Source organism: Erythrolamprus reginae, chromosome 2 (genome assembly GCF_031021105.1).
Source record: "Erythrolamprus reginae isolate rEryReg1 chromosome 2, rEryReg1.hap1, whole genome shotgun sequence".
Lineage (NCBI taxonomy): Eukaryota > Metazoa > Chordata > Lepidosauria > Squamata > Dipsadidae > Erythrolamprus > Erythrolamprus reginae.
The window spans coordinates 347,028,144-347,045,099 of record NC_091951.1 but is presented as its reverse complement, the minus strand read 5'-3'; the positions used below and the strand labels follow the sequence as shown (position 1 = coordinate 347,045,099).

At 48.7% G+C, this 16,956-nt stretch overlaps 1 protein-coding gene across 2 annotated transcripts in view; it reads left to right on the top strand.

The window, feature by feature from the left end:
* The window catches only part of SETBP1 (SET binding protein 1), a 786,996-nt gene that overhangs the window by 442,173 nt on the left and 327,867 nt on the right, over positions 1-16,956 (top strand). Inside the window, exon 1 of one of the 2 annotated variants that reach the window (XM_070743630.1) lies at positions 7,228-7,727. The exons of the other annotated variant lie outside the window; for it this stretch is intronic. The gene's annotated coding sequence lies outside the window, so the exon portion shown is untranslated. Of the gene's footprint in view, positions 1-7,227; positions 7,728-16,956 lie in introns of those variants that run through there. 2 annotated transcript variants of the gene reach the window in all.

Sequence of the window (16,956 nt, the reverse complement as noted above, 5' to 3'; positions counted from 1 at the left end):
TGACAGCTTCATCACTAGAACCTTTCAAGAAGAGACTGGACTGCCATCTGTCAGAAATGGTGTAGAGCAGTGATGGCAAACCTATGGCATGGGTGCCACAGGGGGCACATAGAGCCATATCTGCTGGCATGCGAGCTGTTGCAGGTGTGTGCCGGCTGAATTTTGGCTCTCACAGAGACTCTGGAAGGTCATTTTTAGCTTCCTGAGAGCCTCCACGTGGATGGGGGGGACGTTTTTACCCTCCCCTGTGTTCTGTCTGGCTCTCTGGTAGACTCCTCCCAAAAATTCACAGGTACAAATTTCAGACACACACACATTTGAAAATTCAAAACAATGTTCTTTATAATGAAAATTCCCTTAACCTAAGCCCTCTTTTGGTATAGCAAAGAGCACTCGTCTCCAAACAAACTGGTAATTTGTACAAGTCCCTTATCAGTTCTGTGATACTTAGCTTGCAGCTGTGAGGCAATTCACAGTCCTTCTTTCACAAAGTGAAACACACTTTGCTCTGGTTTAGTTTCAAAGCGGGAAAAATCAGCACACAAAAAGTCAAAGTCAGTAATGCAGTCACGAAACAGAACGATCAGATAATCCTCCACAATGGCCAAACCCACAGGCTGCTATTTATAGCAGCCTCACTAATCACCACAGCCCCACCCAACCACAGGTGGCCTCATTTTCTTTGATAATAATCTCTCAGTTGTTGTTGCCTATGCATTGCTCTCTGCATGCGTGGCTGTATCATTAACTCTTGTTCTGAATCCAAGGAGGAGCTAGATAATCGATCTCCTTCTGAGCTGTCTGCCACACTCTCCTCCTCCCTGTCACTCATGTCTTCTTGGTCAGAGGAGCCTTCATCAGCAGATTCCACCGGGGGCAAAACAGGCCTGCAGCATGTGGATGTCTCCCCCACCTCCACAGTCCTTGGGGCAGGAGCTGGGCCAGAGCTAACCACAACACCCTGGCTCCAGGGAACCTTTGGAGCCTGGGAAGGGTGAAACACGAGCCTACTGGGCCCACCAGAAGTTGGGAAACAGGCCGTTTGTGGCCTCCAGAGGGCAAGGTTTTGCCCTCCTCAGGCATTGAATTACGGGTGTGGGCACCACTACATGCACGACAGTGCGCATGCACGCTCTTTCAGCACTCAAGGGAAAAAAGGTTTGCCATCACTAGTTGGGTGTGTATGTGTGGGGGGTTGGACTAGATGACCTACCCAGGCAGGGTTCCAGGGATGGGCTACTAACCGGAATGGCAGGAACGGCATTCCGTTGGCAGAAATGGAGCACGTAGCCTCGCTCCATTGCCGCCGGGTATGCATGCGCCGTATGTGTGCAACCGGCACGATTCCAGTAAAAATGAAGGACGTCCGTGTGAGATTTTGGCTGCTGCACATACACAGCAGATGAATCTCGCTGCGGCACCTAGAGCAGCAGCTGGGGCCAGCAGCAACAGTGCCCTGCCCAAGCTCTGGGTGTGTGGCCTGCTTTTTGCTCTCCTGCAGGCATCCCTCAGTGGGAGAGCACAGACCAGGCCACGTGGCTGGAGCCTGGGGCCATCCTGCCTGCTCCCTGTGCCATGCCCCATCAACCTGCAAGGTAAGGGCCGCAGTGTGGTGGAGGGACGAGTAGAGAGAGTGCCACTCATGGTGGTGCAGAGGGGATGGTGTGGGCTCGCGGCACAGCAGAGGGTGGTGGCACGGTGGAGGGGCAACCTGAAAGAGCTGCCGCTCGCGGCAGAGCGGGCAGGCCAGTTGTGATGGCACAGGGGCCGGCAGGGGCTCGCGGTGCAGCGGGGGCTTGCAGCGCAGTGGAGGGGTAAGTCGATAGAGCTGCCACTCGCGGCAGAGCGGGAAAGTCACTTGTGGCAGCAGCAGCAGGGGCTCATGGTGCGGTGGAGGGAAACCTGGAAATCGTGCACTCGTTTTTTGTGACATGCACAGAAGTTGAATCTTGCGACGGGCACACACGCGCTCTCAGCCCTTTCTGGTAGGGTTGGGAGTGGTAGCCCACCATTACAGGGTTTCTACTCATTGCTGCTTCTAGTGTGCTCTGCGCACTGGTCCGGGTGACCAGTGGGCGTGTGCATGCATCCCAGAGGGATTTTACTTCTGCGCATGTGCAGGAGGCAAAACATCACGAGGGGGGTGCATGTGCGCGAGATAATTCGGCCATTTTTTTGCTTATGCGCATGTGTAGAATCTCGCGAGATTTTGCTTCCTGTGCATGTGCAGAAGCAAAATTTCACTGGGATGTGCATGCGCACACCAGAGACGAACTTGCAGTCCGCCCATTACCCAGTGAAGAAAACTTTCCTTTGGTGAATGAACAATGTTTTTAAAAAGGAGAAATCCTGTCTGGAGGTGGAGGCAGAATTGTGCACAAGATGCAATTTTACTTGGATAGTAAATATATAGAGGCAAATAAGGAGCTGTGATGTTCCTTCAATACACCAGGGTGATTCGACACAAATATATATATATATATATATGTCACATGTGGGTTTTTTTGCTGAATTTGAAAATGAAGGGAGACTAGGATAGATCTATTTCGGCCTTATTTTGGCCTCATCAGCTAGCCATACCCACTAGAACTTGAACCTGCAACCTTTGCCTTGTAAAGCAGAGAATTATCCCCTAGGCTACAGTATCCAATCCCTTCAGCTCTGCACCAGGGAAGGGTTACATATTTTTGTGTCGAATCACCCTGGTGTATTGAAGGAACATCACAGCTCCTTATTTGCCTCTCGGCCCAACCCAGGGCCATTTCCAAGGCAGTTAATTTTATTGATAGCCGACAATTCTATCTGTATGTGTCCCATGGTTTTTTTTTTTGCTGAATTTGAAAATTAAGAGAGACTAGGATAGATATATTTCGGCCTTATTTTGGCCTCATCAGCTAGTCATACCCACTGGGACTTGATTATTATTATTATATATATATATGTATATAATCGGTAATCACCCAGAATTATTCAGGGACCATGGGAATTCTGGGAGTTGCAATCCACCCATCTCTGAATTATCCAGTGAGGAAAATCTTGCTTTGGGGAGTGAAAAACGTATTAAAAATGCAATTTTGCTAAGACGGAAAAAAAATGTATAGAAAATGCAATTTTGTCTGAAGGCCTGAAATCTCCCAGAATTCCCTAGAGAGCCTGTAGAATTCTGGGAGTTGCAGTCCATCCATCTCCAAACCCTCCAGTCAAGAATCCCTGTCTTGGAGAACTAGTATTGGGTACAAAACACAATTTTGGTAGGAGGGAAGACTGTATAGAAATTATAATTTTGTTAAGAGGCTGGGATTTCCCAGAATTCCCCAGGCAGCTTGGGGAATTCTGGGACTTGCAGTCCCACCCATTTCAGAGTTGCTCAATGGCAAAATCTTTTCTTGAGTACAAAACTGCAGTTTTGCAAAGAGGGAAAAACCTGTACAAAACTAAGCAGAAGTATAAAAAAGATATTTTTTATTTAATTGTACATATTTTAACAGCGGCCAGGATAGTCTCCGCACAAAATTGGAAGGGGGAAAGTTGGACTGTGCAGAGATGGATATGATGACAAGAAGGCTGAATGACCAAGAAGAATCTGGTTTTTATATTATTTGGAATATAGTTTATAAGTGGATAGATAAAAATAAAAATTAAATGTTATGAGAAATGTATGAATATATTGAAATGACTTTAGAATTTTTTTCTTTTGATTAATTCAATTTTATGTTTATTAGAATAATATATAAACAAAATTCTTCTTTTCATCTAGATCAGTGATTTTCAACCTTTTTTGAGCCGCGGCACATTTTTTACATTTACAAAATCCTGGGGCACACCACCAACCAAAAGGACACAAAATGACACTCTAAGACACTCTCCTCTCTTTTTCCATCCCTGTCTCCTCCCCCTCTTGTGTGTGTGTGTGTGTGTGTGTGTGTGTATACATACTCTTGAACCATTTCCAAAAACAGGTGAGGGCTGGGTTTTTTTCTCATTTTTTGGGTGCTTTTTATCATATGCTTTAAATCAACAGTCATTTCTCTCTCTCTCTCTTTTGTTTCTCTCTCTTTCCTCTCATTCTCTGTCTCAATCATTTTCTCATTTCTCTTTTTTACTCCCCTTTTTGCTCATTTCTCTCTCTCTCTCCCCCTTCCTCTCCTTTTCTCTCTCTCTCTTGCTTTCTTTCTCTCTCTCTCTTGCTTTCTATATCTCTCTTTCTCTCTCTCACTTGCTTTCTCTCTCTCACTCTTTCTTTCTTTCTCTTTCTCTCTCTCTCTCTCTCTCTCTCTTTCTCTCTCTCTTGTTTTCTTTCTCTCTTTCTCTCACTCTTTCTTTCTCTCTCACTCTCGTTCTCTCTCTCTCTGTCAGCAAAAAGTTGTGAGACCAGAACTTGAGCTTCCTTCTTCGCGGCACACCTGACCATTTCTCGCGGCACACTGGTTGAAAAACACTGATCTAGATTAATATGTTGATTTAATGAACTAAGAATATATTCTTTTTCTGTATTTAAAATTAACTTCTAAGAAGAGAGGGGTAATTGTAACCCCTACTACACGTTTAAATGTTTGTATGTCTGTGTGTTTTTTTAATGAAAAAATCAATAAAGTTTATTATTTTAAAAAAAGGGGATTTTTGCCAGGAGGGTTATAATGCCCCAGAATTCCCTAGGTAGTCTGGGGAATTCTGGGACTTGCAGTGCACCCATCAACAGATCACCCAGTGGAGAAACTTTTCCTTGTGGATTGACAATTGGGTAGCAAATTCAATTTTTCCAGGAGGGAAAAATGTATAGAAATGGTAATTTTGTTAGGAGGCCGTGACCTCCCAGAATTTCCTAGGCCAGGCTGGGGAATTCTGGGACTTGTAGTTCGCCCATCTCTGAATTGCTCAGTGGAAAAAACCCTGCTTTGGTGAATGAAAAAAACGTATAAACAATGGAGAAATCCTGTCTTGGGGGAGCGAGAATTGTGCACAAGATGCAATTTTGATTGGAGGATTATAATTCCCTAGGCAGCCTTGGGAATTCTGGGACTTGTAGTCTGCCCATCTCTGAATTGCTCAGGGGAGAAATCCTTCTCTTGACTAGAAAAATTCAATTTTGCAAAGAGGGAAAAACTCCTATATAGATTTCCTGGGATTTTTGCCAGGAAGATTATAAAGCCCCAGAATTTCCTAGGCAGCCTGGGGAATTCTGGGACTTGTAGTTCACTCACCTCTGAATTGCTCAGGGGAGAAATACTTCTCTCGGGGTAGAAGAAGTGCAATTTTGCAAAGAAGGAAAAACCCATATATAGAAAACTTGATTTTTGTGCCTGGGGATCATAAAGCCCCAGAATTCCCTAGGCAACCTGCGGAATTCTGGGATTTGTAGTCCACCCATTTCAGAATTGCTCAGTGGTAAAGTCCTTCTCTTGTGTTACAAAAGGGTAATTTTGCAAAGAGGGAAAAAACCCCTCTATTATAGAAAATTGGAGTTTTGCGAGGAGGATTATAAAGCCTCAGAATTCCCCAGGCACCCTATGGAGAATTCTGGGACTTGTAGTCAGCCCATCTCTGAATTGCTCAGGGAAGAAATCCTTCTTTCAGGTAGAAGAAGGGCAATTTTGCAAAGAAGGGGGAAAAAACTACAGTATATAGAAAATTGGAGTTTTGCGAGAACGGGTCCAAAGACGGGCTACAAGAATGGTGGAAGGTTTTAAGCATAAAACGTATCAGGAAAGACTTCATGAACTCAATCTGTATAGTCTGGAGGACAGAAGGAAAAGGGGGGACATGATCGAAACATTTAAATATGTTAAAGGGTTAAATAAGGTTCAGGAGGGAAGTGTTTTTAATAGGAAAGTGAACACAAGAACAAGGGGACACAATCTGAAGTTAGTTGGGGGAAAGATCAAAAGCAACATGAGAAAATATTATTTTACTGAAAGAGTAGTAGATCCTTGGAACAAACTTCCAGCAGAGGTGGTTGGTAAATCCACAGTAACTGAATTTAAACATGCCTGGGATAAACATATATCCATTGTAAGATAAAATACAGGAAATAGTATAAGGGCAGACTAGATGGACCATGAGGTCTTTTTCTGCCGTCAGTCTTCTATGTTTCTATGATTATAAAGCCCCAGAGTTCCTTGGGCAGCCAGGGGGATTCTAGGACTTGTAGTCAGCCCATCTCTGAATTGCTGAAGGGAATATTCCTTGCCTTGGCAATTTTGCAAAAAGGAAAAAAAAAAACCCTATACAGTATAGAAAATGGGATTATTGCAAGGATTATAAAGCCCCAGAATTCCTTGGGCAGCCCGGGGAATTCTGGGATTTGTAGTCAGCCCATCTCTGAATTGCTCAAGGGAGTATTCCTTCCGTTGGCAATTTTTCAAAGAGGAAAAAAAACCCCCTATGTAGAAAATGGGATTGTTGCGAGGAGGACTATAAAACCCCAGAATTCCCTCAGGGGAGAGGAATTCTGGGACTTGTAGTCCGCCCCATCTCTGAATCGCTCAGGGGAGAAAGTCACAACCCCAAAATTTAGCAAAAAGGAGTTAAAAAAAAAACCCGTACAAAAAAATAAAAATAAAAATGGGGATTCGGCCAGCAGCCCTGCGGTCGGTCTCCACCGGGGTCCGCCTCTCCCCCCACTTCTCCCGGCTCGGCCGCTGGGGGCGCAGCGAGCGAAGTGGAACGGACGGGGGCGCTGTGGAGCCAAGGCAGCCCCAAACTCGCAAACCGCGGCGGCGGCAGCAGCGGCGACAACGCACCGACTCGGCTCAACCGTCTCGGCGGGGCAGAAGCAGCGGCGGCGACTCCTTTTTCTCCGGGGCGGCGATGCGGCTGCGCTGATCGCTTCCCTTCTCGCCCGCGCCAGGAGAAGTCCGGGCGGCGCGGTGGGGCTCCGGACATCGCAAGGGGGAACCCCGCCGACGCCGGGAGATCGCAACCGACGAGGACTCGAACCGGGGGGGAAAATCGCTGCCAGGGAAGAGCGGGCGAGCTTTTGCAAAAGCGGGGAGTGCCCCCCCTCCAAAAGAAAGACCCCCCCTCCTTTCCCCCCCTTCCCCCTCCCTCTTCCCTTTCCTCCTTTCTCCCGATTTTTTTGCACGCTTTTTTTAAATTTGCAAATCCAGTTGCCTTCTTCCGATTTTTTTTAATTGTTATTTTTTTGGGGGTCCACCCCCTTTTTTTATAAAAAAAAAAAAATTTTTTTTTTGCAAGCTCCCGCCGCCGTTGGGGGGGAAAAAAATTCCAAAAAATCTCGGTCGCCTTATTTGGAGAGGCGCCATTTTTTTCTCCCCTCTCCTCAGCTTGGCTGGAAACCTCGGCGGCGGCGGCGGCGGCTTTTTTCCCTGTCTTTCTCTGCCTCGCTCGGGCTCCCGGTTTCGGGCGGCGACTGGCCTCGGCCTCCCCCTCCTCCTCCGCCCGGGCGGCTGCCTCGCGCGCCCTCCGCCGGCCTGACAGCTCCGCCGCCACCGCCGCCGCTGAGCCATGGCCCCGGCGCCCCTCCGGCATCCCGGACAAGCGCGGGGCGACATTCGGGGGCTCCCGCGAGGGGCCTGGATGGGGATCGCCTGAGGCGTTTCGCGTTTTCCCGCCGATCTTCCCTCAGGTTTTTCTTTTTTTTACACGCCTCCCTTCACTCCCGGATTCGGGAGTCGGACGCGCCCCGCGGACCCCGCTCGCCGTGCCCAGGGGGAGAGAGAGCAAGAGAAGCGGGCGCGGAGCTCGCGGAGCGGAGCCGGAGGAGATGGGTGAGTGCTTTGCCCGCGATCCTGACACGGTGGGTGGGAGGGGTTTTTTTTGTGGGGTGGGGGGAGATAGTGGTCAGGCGACTTGGGGGAGAAAAGGGGAGGTGGGGGAGTGTTGCACGCGATCCTGAGGTAGGTGAGTGGGGAGGTCGGTGGGTTTTTTGGGGGGAGGTGGGGGAGGGCTGCCCGCGATCCTGAGCTCCCCCTGGGTGGGTGAGTGGGTAGGTCGGTGGGTGGGATGCTTTTTTGGGGGGGTGATGGTGGTCAGTCGACTTGGAGGAGAAACGGAGAGGTGGGGGGTATTGCATGCGATCCTGAGACTCCCCCCTCCCCCCCGGTGGGTGAGTGGGGAGGTCGGTGTTTTTTGAGGGAGTGAGGGTGGTCAGTCGATTTGGAGGGGAGACAAGGAGAAGGGTGAGTGGGTCGGTCGGTCGGTGGGATGTGTTTTTTCCCCGGGGTGGGGGTGATCAGTCGACTTGGAAGAGAAACGGGGAGGTGAGGGAGTGTTGCACGGGATCCTGAGATAGGTGAGTGGGGAGGTCGGTGGTTTTTTGGGGGGGGAATGGGGAGGTGGGCTGCCCGCGATCCTGAGCTCTCCCTTGGTGGGTGAGTGGTTAGGTTGGTGGGTGGGATGCTTTTTTTGCTGGTGGTGATGGTGGTCAGTCGACTTGGAGGGGGGTATTGCACGCAATCCTGAGCCGAGTGGGGAGGTCAGTGTTTTTGGGGGGAGTGGGGGTGGTCAGTCGGTTTGGAGAGGAAACAAGGAGAAGGTGGGGTGAGCGCTGCCTGCGATCCTGAGGCCCTCGCCTGGGAGGTTGAATGGGTCAGTCGGTGGGTGGGATGTGTTTTTTCGGGGGGTGGGAGTGATCAGTCCACTTGGAAGGCTGCCCGCGATTCTGAGCTCCCCTTGGGTAGGTGAGTGTGGGTAGGTCAGTGGGTGGGATGCTGTTTTGGGTGGTGGTGAAGGTGGTCAGTCAACTTGGAGGAGAAACGGGGAGGTGGGGGAGTATTGCATGCAATCCTCGGTGGTTTTTTGGGGAGTGGGGGTGGTCAATCGACTTGGGGAAACGGGGAGGCGGGGGAGTTTTGCACGCGATCCTTAGCTCCCCCTGGGTGGGTGAGTGGGTAGGTCTGGTGGGATGCTTTTTTGGGTGATGGTGATGGTGGTCAGTCAGCTTGGAGGAGAAACTTGGAGGGAGGTGGGGGAGTATTGCACGTGATCCTGAGACCCCCTCTTGGGTGGGTGAGTGGGGAGGTCGGTGATTTTTTGGGGGGTGGGAGTGGTCAGTCGACTTGGGAAAACAGGGAAGTGGGGGAGTGCTGCACGTGATCCTGTGCGTAGGTCAGTGGATGGGATGTGGTTTTTTGGAGGTTTGGGGTCCTCAGTCGACTTGGAGGGGAAATGGGGAGGTAGGGGAGTGTTGCACGTGATCCTGAGCCCCCCCTTGGGTGAGTGTATAGGTCGGTGGGTGGGATGTGGTTTCTGGGGTGTGTGTGATGGTGGTCAGTCAACTTGGAGGGGAAACGAGGAGGTGGGGGAGTGCTGCCCCTGATCCTGAGGCCCCCCTGGGTGAATGAGTGGATTAGGTCTGTGAGTGGGATGTGGTTTCTTGTGGGGTGGAGGTGGTCAATCGACTTGGAGGAGACACGGGGAGGTGGGGGACTGTTGCACGCAATCCTGACACACACACACCCTGGGTGAGTGTGGGTAGGTCGGTGGGTGGGATGCGGTTTCTGGGGGGAGGGGGTGATGGTGGTCAGTCATTACTTGGTAATGGGGAGTGTTGCACGCGATCCTGAGCTTTCTCCCCTGGTGGGTGAATGTGGATGGGATGGGATTTTTTTGGAAGGTGGGGGGGCGGGCAATGGAAACAGGGAGGTAGGGGAGTGTTGCCCGCAATCCTGAGGCGCCCCCCATGGGTGATTGGGTTAGGTCTGTGGGTGGGATGTGGTTTTGGGGGTGGGGTGGGGGTGGTCAGTTGACTTGGAGGGGAAATGGGGTAATGAGGCAGCTTTGCACCTGATCCTGAGCTCCACACCAGGGTGGGTGAGTGTGGTTAGGTTGGTGGGTTGGATGTGGGTTTTTTGGGGGGTAGGGGTGATCAGTCCACTTGGAGGAGAAACGGGGAGATGGAGTTCTGCACGCGATCCTGAGCCCCTCTGGGTGGGTGAGTGGGGAGGTCTGTAGTTTATGTACACTGAGAGCATGTACACCAAAACAAATTCCTTGTGTGTCCAATCACACTTGGCCAATAAAGAATTCCTATTCTATTCTATTCAATTCTATATTTGAGGGGGGGGGGGGTAGTCAGTCGATTTGGAGGGGAAAAGGGTAAGTGGGGAAGTGTTGCATGCAATCCTGAGTCCCCCTGGGTGGGTAAGTGGGTAGGTTGGTGGTTTTTTGTAGGGTGGGGGTAGTCAGTCATTTGAAGGAGAAATGGGGGTGGGGGACTGTTGCACGTGATCCTGAGACCCCCTGGGTGGGTCAGGCCCCCTGCAGAGGTCGAAGATTTTGGGAGGGGGTAGTTAGTCGACTTGGAGGGGAAATGGGATAATGGGGGAGTGTTGCCCGCAATTCTGAGGCGCCCCCCATGGGTGGGTGAGTGTGGGTAGGTTGGTGGGTGGGATGTGGTTTTTTGGGGGTGAGGGTGGTCAGTCAACTTGGAGGGGATATGGGGGAGTGTTGCCCGTGATCCTTAACCGCCCTGGGTGGGTGAGTGTGGGTAAGTCGGTGGATGGGATGGGGTGTTTTGGGAGGTGGTGGGAGTCAGTCGACTTGGAGAGGAAACGGGGAGGAGGTGGGGGAGCGTTGCACGCGATCCTGAGCCCCCCTTGGGTAGGTGGGTGGGAGAGCTGGGAGGAGAGGAGGGTTGGTCGACTTGGGTGGCTGAAATGGGGGAGGGACCGGGCCGCAGGAGGAGAAGGGATGTAGTTGCCTGCCCGTGATCCTGACCTCCCAAGTGGGTGGGTTGAAGAGAGGGGGTTAGGGAAGGGGTGTTTGTGTGGAAGTAGTTACTATTGCCCGCGATCCTGACCTGTTGGAAGGAGGGGTAGGTTTTTTCCCCTTTCCTTTTTTGGGGAGAGGGCTATGGGTTTGCAATGTAGGATCCACTAGGCAAGGATTCCTGAGTCTTCAAAGTTGAGCCCACCAGGAAAGGAGGAAAAGGAATAATAATAATAATAACAATAACAACAACAACAACAACAATAATAATAATAATTGTTGTTCGACTTGTAATATTGTGATACTAAATCCAGCATATAAATCTGTTTGCTGTGAATTACTGTTTCTTTTTACATTACTAATAATGATAATGATGACAATAATAGTAATAATAATAATAGTAATAATAATAATAATAATAATAATAATAATAATAATAATAATAATAGTAATAAGGCGGTGGGCTCCTTTTTGGGGAAGGGGCGGAAAGTGTAGCCTGTACCCGCTTTGGGAGGAGGAGGAGGATCTCTGGAGAAAGGGAATCCGTCCTGCTTCCGATCCTACCGGGGAGGATTCCTTTGGCGGAGGGTCTCTCTCTCCCCCCCTCGCCTCTGCCCAGGTAAGCGGCTGCTTGGCTTGCCTGGGAGTCAGTCAGTGGGGGGATTGGGTAGGGGTCCGATTCTCCCTGGAGAAAGCTGAGTGAAGAAGAGGAGGAGGCAGAAGAGGTTTGCACTGGAGTAAAATGCCGCCTTTGCAAAAAAGGGGGAGTTACAACCCATTTTTTTGCAAAAACCGCTTCCCGCTGGGCTGGGCCGGGGCGCTTACTCGCGAGGAAGCCCATCTGTGCCTTTGGAGAAGGGGCTTTCTTGCCTTCCTTTCCCCAGGGAAAGCCGCCTCCCTTCTCTCTGCTTTGCTCCCTTGCACGCCTCTCTCTCTCCTTGTGTGTGTGTACGTGCTTGCTTGTGTGTGTGCGCTTAAGGGCAGCCTCTCGGCGTGTCGAGAGGTGTGCAAAATGGCATTTCCGCCTCGGTCTCATCTTCCGCGTCGGGCTGCTTGAATGTCAAGGCAAGGAAGGAGAGAGAGAGACGGGGGAGAGAAAGAAAAAGAAAGAAGGAAGAGAGAGAGAAGGAAAGAGAGATGAGAAAAAGAAAGAGAGAATGAGGGAGGAAAGAGAATGAGAGAAAGAAGTAAAGAGAGAGGAGAAGAGATAAGAGAATGAAGGAAAGAGAGAGAAGTAAAGAGAGAGAAGGAAGGAGAGAGAGGGGGAGAGAAAGGAGAAAGAAAGAAGGAAACCCCCCCCAAAAATATAACCCAAATCCCAATTTTTAAAAAATGTTTGGGGTGTGTGTATATGTATGGTACCATTCTCATGTTCCCCTGCCAGATTAAGGCTCAATGATGATGATTTTTTTTCCTTCCTTCCTTCCTTCCTTCCTTCCTTCCTTCCTTCCTTCCTTCCTTCCTTCCTTCCTTCCTTCCTCCCTCCCTCCCTCCCTCCCTCCCTTCCTCCCTTCCTCCCTCCCTCCCTCCCTCCCTCCCTTTCCCTCTCTCTCTCTCTCCTTCTCTTTCTTTCTCTTTTTGCCTTCTGCAAAAAATCTGGGGCCCAGCTGCTAAAGGATTGTTTTGACATTGGTGAAAGGACATCACCGGTTAGCAGCCGGTGGAGCTTGCAGTGATAAACAAGGGCTGAGGTGTGTGTGTGGTTGTGGTTGTGCCCAGAGCAGAAAGCCTTTGGAAAATTCACAATGTTGGTATTTTTCCCCCCTTGCAACACCCCCCTCTGTATAATATCTACCACCAAAAGCATCAGAGGGGGAATCCTTCAGGCTTTCTCTGCTGTTCCTGCAGTTTAAACAACCAGCACCCCAAATAATGCTCACCCTCTGACGCACAACACACAAAACACACACTCCCTTTGCACCTTTGTTTCTTCACTTGGATTATGTTTTTCTTTTTCTCCCCCCTTCTTTGCTGGGAAGAAAGCAAAATGCGTGTGTTTTGTGGAAGAGCTTGTAAGGTGTCAGGTGTGTACTAGGAAGGGGGAGGGTGTTACAATCTTGTGTGTATTTGGGTGTCTCCCAGTTTCTTTCCTGGGGGTTTTCCTTGCTTTTTTCCCTCTCTTCCTGGTGTTTTGGTTGAAAAGACTGCAATTTTTTCATATTGGGGGCAGGAAATGACAGGAGCTGGTTTTGATTGAAATGCAAATCTCGCATTTGGGTTTGGGGGTGAGTAGTGGGGGGGGGCTTGCTCCTTTTTTTTTTACTCAGAGCCAGAGATATTTGGGGTGTGCGGAGGGGGGGGTTTCCTTATAAGTAGCTTGAAATAAAGGATGTGTTGTGTTGTGTTGAAGGATGAGAAAGATTTTTTGAAAGGTTGGCGTGCATCTGTGATTTTATTTTAATTTTTCTCTCCCCCCTGGCTGCACGGTGCAAACAGTTTCTGTTGTGGTCACGCTTTTTCTTGTAGACAGTGTAAGCCTTGTTCGTCTTGATGTGCTGTCGGTGGCAACTCTTCCTGTTTTAGGGAGTTGGGCACAAAATAACACACCCAACACACCCACACAAAGTGCCTAGAACTTTGCCCCATCTAGAGAGCATCCAAAAAACCCATCTGGTTTTTTTAATTTTTTTACAAACCAATTTTTTAAAAAATTATTTTGGGAGAGTCCTGAAAAGTAACATCTTCTCTCCCCCCGCACCCCTTCCCCTGGGTTACGCCTGGAAATACATCCTCCTTCCTGCCCCCTGTTCAAAAATTAACACAAGTCTCCCACAACACCACAAAAGCAAAGAGAAACTCTATATTGCAGAGCAGCTAGGAAATGAAACATAGAAGACTGATGTCAGAAAAAGACCTCATGGTCCATCTAGTCTGCCCTTATACTATTTCCTGTATTTTATCTTAGGATGGATATATGTTTATCCCAGGCATGTTTAAATTCAGCTATTGTGGATTTACCAACCACGTCTGCTGGAAGTTTGTTCCAAGCATCTACTACTCTTTCAGTCAAATAATATTTTCTCACGTTGCTTCTGATCTTTCCCCCAACTAACCTCAGACTGTGCCCCCTTGTTCTTGTGTTCACTTTCCTATTAAAAACACTTCTCTCCTGAACCTTATTTAACCCTTTAACATATTTAAATGTTTCGATCATGTCCCTTCTTTCTTTCTTTCTTTCTTTCTTTCTTTCTTTCTTTCTTTCTTTCTTTCTTTCTTTCTTTCTTTCTTTCTTTCTTTCTTTTATTAGAGTTGAAAGGGACCCTGCAGGTCATCAAGTCCAACCCCCTGCTCAAGCAGGAAATCCTAGACCTCCCCAGCCAGATGGCAGTCCAATCTCCTCTTGAAAATGTCCAGAATTGGGGCGTTCACAACCTTCGCTGGCAGGCCGTTCCACTGGTTGATTGGTCTGACCATTTCCAGATTGAATCTCTCCTTAGTCAGCTTCCATCCCTTGTTCCTCGTCTGGCCCACTGGTCCCCTGGAGAATAGTGTGACACCCCCCCCCCCCCCTCTGTGGCAACCCCTCAAGTATCATGTCCCCCCTGGCCCTTCTTTTCACTAGGCTATCCATGCCCAGCTCCAGCAACCTCTCTTCGTATGTCTTGGTTTCTAGTCCCTTTATCATTGTGTCCTGTTATCGCACAGTCTTCTAATACGTGGGGGATTTTTCTGGGGGGCTTGTAAATTGAGGGGTTGTGTTAAGAGTTAAGGAAGGGCTGAATCAGAAGATGAGGGGGGGGGCGATGAGCAAGAGAGGGGCAGATCTGGAATCATTTGTAGAAGATCAGGTCACCTTGCGTTGGAAGTTCTCCCACATCAATGCAAGGTTCACCCTTCGTGTATATTTATTTATTTATTGTTTATTAATTGGATTTATATGCAGCCCCTCTCTGAGGACCCTGGGAGGCTTGCAACATATCGAGAAACACAATATACAGTACAAATGTCTAAAATCCAATTAATTTGGCTTATTAAATTTAAAGACTATAATAACATTTAAAAATCGCTCATTCCCATTCAACAACAGACATGCCTACACTCATCAGCCAGGGGGCTAGAGTCTAATGGCCCAGAGCCTGGTGACCCAGATGAGTCTTTAGACTCTTGCGGAAGGCGAGGAGGGTGGGGGCAGTATGAATTTGGGGGGAGCTGATTCCAGAGGGCTGGAGCCACCACAGAGAAGGCTCTTCCCCTAGGTCCCACCAAGCGACATTGTCTAGTTGACGGGACCTGGAGAAGGCCGACTCTATGGGACCTAACTGGTTGCTGGGACTCATACAGCCCAATTCCAAGGAATTCTGAGGATGCCTTCCAAGAGAAACTGAAACAGAGGTTGTGAGTAGTGTGTGTAGCGTTTAGGGCATCTTCAAACCAGCTAGGCTCCATCCTTGTCTTCCAGAATAACATTGTCCCCTCCACCTTTTAGCTATTATGTTTTTGCAGTAAGAGAATAACAGTTGGAAGGGACCTTGGAGGTCTTCTAGCCCACCCCCACGCAAGCAGGAGACCCTGTACTATTTCAGACAAACGGTTGTCCTACCTCTTCTTCAAAACCTCCAGTGATGGAGCAACCACAATTTCTGGAGGCAAGCTGTTCCAATGATTAATTGTTCTCACGGTTAGGAAATTCCTTTGTAATTGTAGGTCCGATCTCTCCTGGATTACTACTACTACTACTATTATCATTCAACATTCTGTTTACATCGTGGTGACCAAAAGTGGATGTATTATTATTATTCAGCTGTGGCGAGGGGGCCGTTTGCCCAGGTTCGCCTTCTGCACCAGTTGCGGCCTTATCTGGACCGGGACTCACTGCTCACAGTCACTCATGCCCTCATCACCTTGATATTCGACTACTGTAATGCTCTCTACATGGGGCTACCTTTGAAAAGTGTTCGGAAACTTCAGATTGTGCAGAATGCAGCTGCGAGACAATCATGGGCTTCCCAAGGTATGCCCATGTTACACCAACACTCCGCAGTCTGCATTGGTTGCCGATCAATTTCTGGTCACAATTCAAAGTATTGGTTATGACCTATAAAGCCCTTCATGGCACCGGACCAGAATATCTCCGGGACCGCCTTCTGCCACACAAATCCCAGTGACCAATTAGGTCCCACAGAGTGGGCCTTCTCCGGGTCCCGTCGACTAAACAATGTCGTTTGGCGGGTCCCAGGGGAAGAGCCTTCTCTGTGGCGGCCCTGACTCTCTGGAACCAGCTCCCCCCAGAGATTAGAACTGCCCCCACCCTCCTTGCCTTCTGTAAACTCGTTAAAACTCACCTCTGCCGTCAGACATGGGGGAATTGAGGCATTCCGCCCCCTCCCCCGGGCCTATACAATTTATGTATGGTATGTCTGTGTGTATGTCTGGTTTAATAATGTTTTTTTTTTTAAGTTTTTTAAATTTATTAGATTTGTTATGAATTGTTTTATTGTATGCTGTGAGCCGCCCCAAGTCTACGGAGAGGGGTGGCATACAAATCTAATAAATAAATTAATAATAATAATAATAATAATAATAATAATTATTATTATTATTATTATTATTTATTCAATTTGTATGCCGTCCAACTCCCTGGAGACTCTAGGCAGCTCACAGCCAAAATTTAAAACATACAAATAATATTAAAACAATTTAAAAACAATTTAAATCCAACAGTTTAAAAACCATGCGTACCATGTATTAGTTTCCACCCACTGCTTCTTGTCCTGCCTTCAGCATCTTATTTATATAGCTTTTTATCTCTTTCATATTGTAAGCAGTGCACGGTTTATGTGCCAAAACGGGCAGCCAATAATTGTAATCAACAAAAGAATAAAAATAAACAAACATGCTTACTGAGAACATGTCAGTGGAAAACATACAGGGATGGAGATTTTTCTCTCTCTTTTCATAACAGGTCTCAGGTTTGGTCAGAATAGAATTGGAAGGGATGCTTGAGATCTTCTAGTCTGACCCCTTGCACAAGCGTGAGGCCCTATACCAGTGATGGCGAACCTTTTTCCCACGGGTGCTGAAAGATTTTGCATGTGTGCTGTCGCACATGCGCGAGTGCCCACACCATAATTTAATTCCGGGGGAGGGTGTAAACAGCTTGCCCCATTCCCCGGAAGCTCTCTGGAGGCCAGAAATAGCCTGTTTCCCAACCCAGTAGGCTCGTGTTTCACCCTCCCCAGGGTCTAAAGACTTCCCTGGAGCCAGGGGAGGGTAAAAATCTTCTCCCCCAGCCCTCCGGAGGCTGTTTGTTAGCCAAAAATGCCCTCCCAGAGCCGCTGTGCTAGCCAA